The sequence below is a fragment of the Pezoporus wallicus genome, unplaced genomic scaffold (assembly GCF_028554395.1).
Source record: "Pezoporus wallicus isolate ANWC-B61680 ecotype Strahan unplaced genomic scaffold, APGP_CSIRO_Pwel_v1 contig_2384, whole genome shotgun sequence".
NCBI lineage: Eukaryota > Metazoa > Chordata > Aves > Psittaciformes > Psittacidae > Pezoporus > Pezoporus wallicus.
Genome location: NW_026640488.1, coordinates 6,339,949 through 6,345,479, shown reverse-complemented (window position 1 = coordinate 6,345,479; position 5,531 = coordinate 6,339,949). Strand labels below are relative to the sequence as shown.

At 33.9% G+C, this 5,531-nt stretch overlaps 1 long non-coding RNA gene across 1 annotated transcript; it reads left to right on the top strand.

Annotated features, from left to right (window-relative positions):
- The first annotated feature begins 1,070 nt into the window (after nucleotides 1-1,070).
- LOC130604481 (uncharacterized) lies at nucleotides 1,071-4,700 on the top strand. The gene is made up of 3 exons (XR_008973465.1): nucleotides 1,071-1,187; nucleotides 4,034-4,200; nucleotides 4,619-4,700. It is a non-coding gene; the product is annotated as an uncharacterized LOC130604481 (long non-coding RNA).
- Nucleotides 4,701-5,531: the final 831 nt, after the last annotated feature.

The window sequence follows — 5,531 nt, the reverse complement described above, 5'->3', positions numbered from 1 at the left end:
GAAACCCAACACTTTCACACTTTATTTTAGTACCCTCCCTTAGCCTGCACAAGAGTATAATTTATCCTTTAGCTTATATCACCCATGAAGAGCCATTTCAGAAGTTAGAGAAGACATATATGACACAAGATTGGATTCCGGTTTCAAAGCTTATTAGAATCTAAGATTTAACACTGATTCAAGTAACTTTGAATCAAGCCTTTGTTCATGGTGTTTTGTGAGTGTGGTTTTTAGCATTTAAGATGTTTTACTGTATGAGGTAGAAATTGTGATAACTACTGTGTACTACGCATGCATCCAAAACTTGTGCTGTGGCATCCGTATAACATTTTTCAAGAAGTCTTAAACTGAATTGATCTGAAGTCAGCCAGGTACAGAGCCCAATCGAGAGAGCAAACTAACAGCGTGGCAGTAGGCTTGATTTCGAGTCTAGTATGTAAGATCATTCCGTAATCATCTTCCTTTATTATGGGTGTATTTGTTATAGATACACACAGTCATATCTACTGTGTATTAATAGGCCATATTGCAAAGTACAGATATAGCATGTACGAGCAATACTTCACTTAACCTCCTTTCAGATGAAACAAGGAGGCCCAAATGGAATTAAACACTGATGCACTTCCTTATCCTACCTTTTGTTGATAAAATACATCAGTGATAGACTAAGTCTAATCTATTAAGTACTCAGGAGAAGGAGCACTTAACATCCCTTTAAACCAGTTAAGTTGGGTTTCATGGGTTTTTGTTAAGCTTACTAGATTTTCTTCCATGTTGTGTATCAATTCTTCTGGTGGAGATCCGGCACATGAAACTAAAAAATGAAGGTCATATATGTGTTTCAAGAGCTGTGGGTATAATGGACTATTTTACTTCAACACATATTGTCAACATACATTCCCTAAAATCTTTAGATCCACTCTGTATCTGCTTTGAATTGCTGTGGATGAGAAAGTGCAGATTTCTTCCACGTGTATTTCTCTTGCTTAAAATAGTTGCTGCTACACAGAACCAAATCCTGAAACCTTTATTCATTATTTATTATGCTAAAAGTTCATTTATTTCTGAAAGATTTCTTCATGAAGTTTTGGTGGTAGCTGAAAGTTATGGATATGTTCTAACATCATTATTTAATATTAGATTCTCCTGTTGGATGTCTGGCCTGGATTGATCCTACCTGGCTGCAGGTACCCACATTAAGAACTTTGTTGTTTTATATTTTTTCTATAATAATTTAATGTCTGGGTTACCTTGTGGAATTGCTTGTCTTTCCCTAATTGCTTAGAAGGAATTTAGGATGACAAGGCTCCTAATTTAGTTCCTAAATACAGGAGAATGAAAAGCTAGCTGAGCCCAAAGGACTGCTTAGCTTGAAACAAGGGGATGGAAGATAGCGCTCTAATTGCAGAAAGGGTGTCTTTCACTCTAGAAATTATTTGGTATAGGTGAAGAATTGTTCACATGGAAACATATTAAGAAATTCCAAATAATTCGGATTTCTTTTTTTTTTTCAGAAAGTCTGTCTCACTAGGAAGCAGGCAATTTACAGGTCAAACATCCAAAAAATGTAGCTTTATCTTTCTCAGGATTTTGGTTAACACAAGTGCCAGTTAATGAGTTGAATTGCTGTGTTTACCAAACTTATGCAGAAGCTTTATTTATGTTTTCAAGTGATTTGGGTATAGATTTGATTCTTATTTTAATGTTTCTGGGAAAAGTAATTAGAGCTTTTCCATTTTTACAGCTTTTCAACTGTCCTTGCCTGTCTTTTCATCTTACTTAGCAGCACAATGGATCTGGTTCAGCAAAGACGTTTGTTGGATTTTTAAAAACTTATTCAAGTTGGCTTATTCAAATCTTGGTCTTAGTTTGTGTTTCTCTTCTCAGTAATGGTGCCTGATAAGTCCTTCTAAATATAGTTGAACAAGCTAAAAGACCACAAGAGCAAAGAAACATAAAGTCATCTCTACTTCATCTAAGCAAATATGGACGTTAAAACACCTAGACCCCCAACTGCTTTACATTTCTAACTTAAGAAATAGAAATGTGATACATGCTGAGAAGGTCTGACTGCAGGAAGCTGTTAAAATAATGAACAATTTATTTTGAGGGATAATAAGGGTTTAGGTCTGACTGCCTACAATGAGAAAAAACAAATGTAATACAATTGAAGTATATGAAATTACACTGGTGTGAAAGAGCTCAGAATAAAGGGTTCTAAATGTATTTTCTGGTTCAAATATATCGATAAACAAAGTTGAATTTTTCAGGTAATATAAAAAGTTTGTATAATCGGGTATATTAGGATTAATTCTATGGCTTTTCCACTGTTCATGGAAAGTGCCTCAGCTTTATTGCTTATATCCGAGGCCTGGTCCTTTAACTACTGTTCACCTTGAAATGGACTCTATTCAAGTGAAAGCATTACAGCCTGTAGGCTCACTGAGGTGGATAACGTTTGAAGGGCTCAGCCTTAAACTGATGAGTTGGTTTTTAAAAAAGTCCACATTAGATTAAAACACAGTTATGACTTTATGGTTTAAAACAAAGTAGCTTATTTTCCTATTTACAATCAATTCACACAAAAATTGAAGTATATCTAAATACTTTATGATGCATTTAAATCCTATTATAGAAGTCTTGTATGTCAAAACACCCACAAAGTTCGTTTTTATATCTTTTTCTGTTGGGTTATGGAAAAATTCTAGAGAGTACTTTGTCATCCTATTATTCTCTGTGTAGCAACAAATGAAAATGCTGGATAAAAGTATTCTATTTTTACCTAGAAGAAGGCTAAAAGTAAAAAAGAAAAAAAAAAATCTATAATATAAAAGCCCAAACATTCTTTGTAGGTTTCATCAGGTCACTTCACTGTGTAATGTACTGTCATGTCACCTCAGATACAACGGGAAAGGATTTGGCATGATGTCACCTGAGATCATTATGATCAGGACAGACTCTTTCTAGCTTAGAAAAAAAATTATGTCAGTTATAAGAAGACACTGGGCATCAAAAAACATAGTTTCTGACATTTCTCACTTGGAAATATTTAGAAGAGCATTTTATAATATGGCAAAATTAAGCCAGTATTTTCCACAATGGTGTAGGTTCCACCCTTCACTATAAACAGTTATAATTTTCTAGGAAAAAAACCCAACTTGATTAAACCAAAGAAAATTCTTCTCTAATCAGTAGAATATGTTGCCCAGTGGCAAGACACCATGTGTCTCTCTCCCAGTATTGTTGAAGAAGCTAAAACTGGAATTTTATTCCTGAGATATTGTTTGCTTTCAGATAGTTCTAAGTTGGGTATTTCAGTATGACAGTTATTCTGACAGGTTTGTTCTCAATTTCCCATGTATTGCAAAGGGGTCACATGTAGACCTGCAAAAAGCATCTTGAGTTAATGTAATTCTTAATGATCAAAACTAGCCCCAGATCTCCAGTTCAGAGTGGCATTAACTGTATGTTTTTTCCTTACAAGAAAACATCATCAGGATATCAGCTCTTGCTCCTTGCTCCTTTTGTTACACTGCTGGTGTAAGTAAACTTCAAATTCACACATGACTCTATGGTTCCTGAAATTATTGTGTTACATATACATCTCAGTTAAATTTATATATATAAGTTGTAATTTAAAATTACTGGAATTGGTTTCAGCTAGTAAAAATCTGTATGGCACTCTATGTAAGTCACATTATGTAAAGTCCTGTATGTCACATAATATAAATACAAAACTAAAACTTGGTTTTGTCTAGGCAGCTGTTTTCAAGCTAACCATAAATGAAATAACTTGGCACAACTAACTGCTTCTGTTGTTGTGGGCCATTCTTACCAAAACAAACTAAATTTGAAAATCATCTGTTCAAAGGATGACAAGTGGAAGTTTTTTAGGCTAATTTGACATTGTTCTGGCTTGTGTTCAGCATTCTGGTTTCTGGCAGAGGAAAGATAAAAGCCCACTGGGAGAGAGAACAAGGGGATGTTTTTTTTCCTTATCTATTTATAATAGTACCAAAGAAATCACTTTTAGAAAACCAGCTAATCCTGAAGTCTTGAGGAGAAAGTGACAAAAAGTCATCCTTTGCTGCACAGATGGTTCATGACAAACACAGCAGGAGCAACAGCAAAGCATTAATTTGTTCAGTTCAAGAGATCTGCTAGTCTGCTGATAGTGTCACAAGAAATATAGCTGAACAGGTAGAAGCAGAGCTTCAGATTCCACTGTTTTATATCTTAGCTAAACTTTTCTCTAAGTTTTGTATCATTGAAGTCTTAATTCATAAGCATGTTTAAATTTTAAATATGCTTCTAAATTAATTTTTAATAAGATTGTACTCCTTCATGAATGAGAAATGTTCTGTGCGGTGAAATCAAAGGCAATCTGAATGCCAAAAAGATACATGGATAAATAAGTAAATGCAAGATGATTAGTGTTTGTGGATTTGTTTTTAACGTCTCAGTTATCAATGAGTTTAAATTATACAGATTCTTTGTATGCATTATATCACCTAATATTCGACAATCATTGTGTATGTCTGCAATACTTTGTAGCACAACTATTACCAAAATATCAGCTTATTAAAAAATTAATGAAATGCTTGTTTCTGATCTTCAGATTTTGGGGACTACATTTAATCATTACATAGCCAGGAAATACATGGATCCTTGGAGTGGTAGATACACGTGTGGAATAACTACTGGGATCCAATCTACAAATGGATGGTTGACATCTGTGCCAACAAAGAGGGACAATATTAATGGCCACCATACACAACTGTGGGCTTCCACAGTCCAATTTTTCAAGCTTATATTTTCAGAAACATTAATTTAAAAATTTTTTTTTTTTTAAAGAAGATCTTTCTTTATTGAAGAACTTGTATTAAACATATGGCTTTGTATTTATACACTTATATATTTGTAATAAATGATACCATATTACTTTTATGTTTATAGGTGCAGGGCATAGAGTTCAGATGATCAAACAAGGTATGCAAAAGTGAGTGTTTTTTTTTTCTTCCAGGTACTTGACAAAAGGCTTGTACACAGAGTTACTGGAAGAAAAAAAAAAGCATGAGACTTCATGTGTCCTCCTCTAGCCTTAGTGTTTGCTACTACCTTACTCTAGACCATTGTTCTTAATCCACTTCCTGAACCTGTATCTTTCAGACACCATTGTGTATTCTGTTTGAAGGACTAGAAAGCTGACGTTCAGCCCATAGATCGTTGCAATTTTTTGAACACTCTGGTTTAATTCCTGAATTTATCCTTGAACCACATCTGGACAGATAGATGCAAATTAAAACTGGAGAGAATTAACTAAATATTTGCTTTTTTTTTTTTTTAATTGATAGAATGCTATTTGTCCAAAACGTAGGTTTAAGATTATTGTGTTTAAAGGAGACAGGAAACTAATAATAGAGTATACTAAAAAAAAACCTCACAATGGAGAAACAGTCTAGGAAATTATTCTGGCATACTAATTTACAAATAAATATTAAGGATGCGTTATTTATAACCAAGGAAACCCA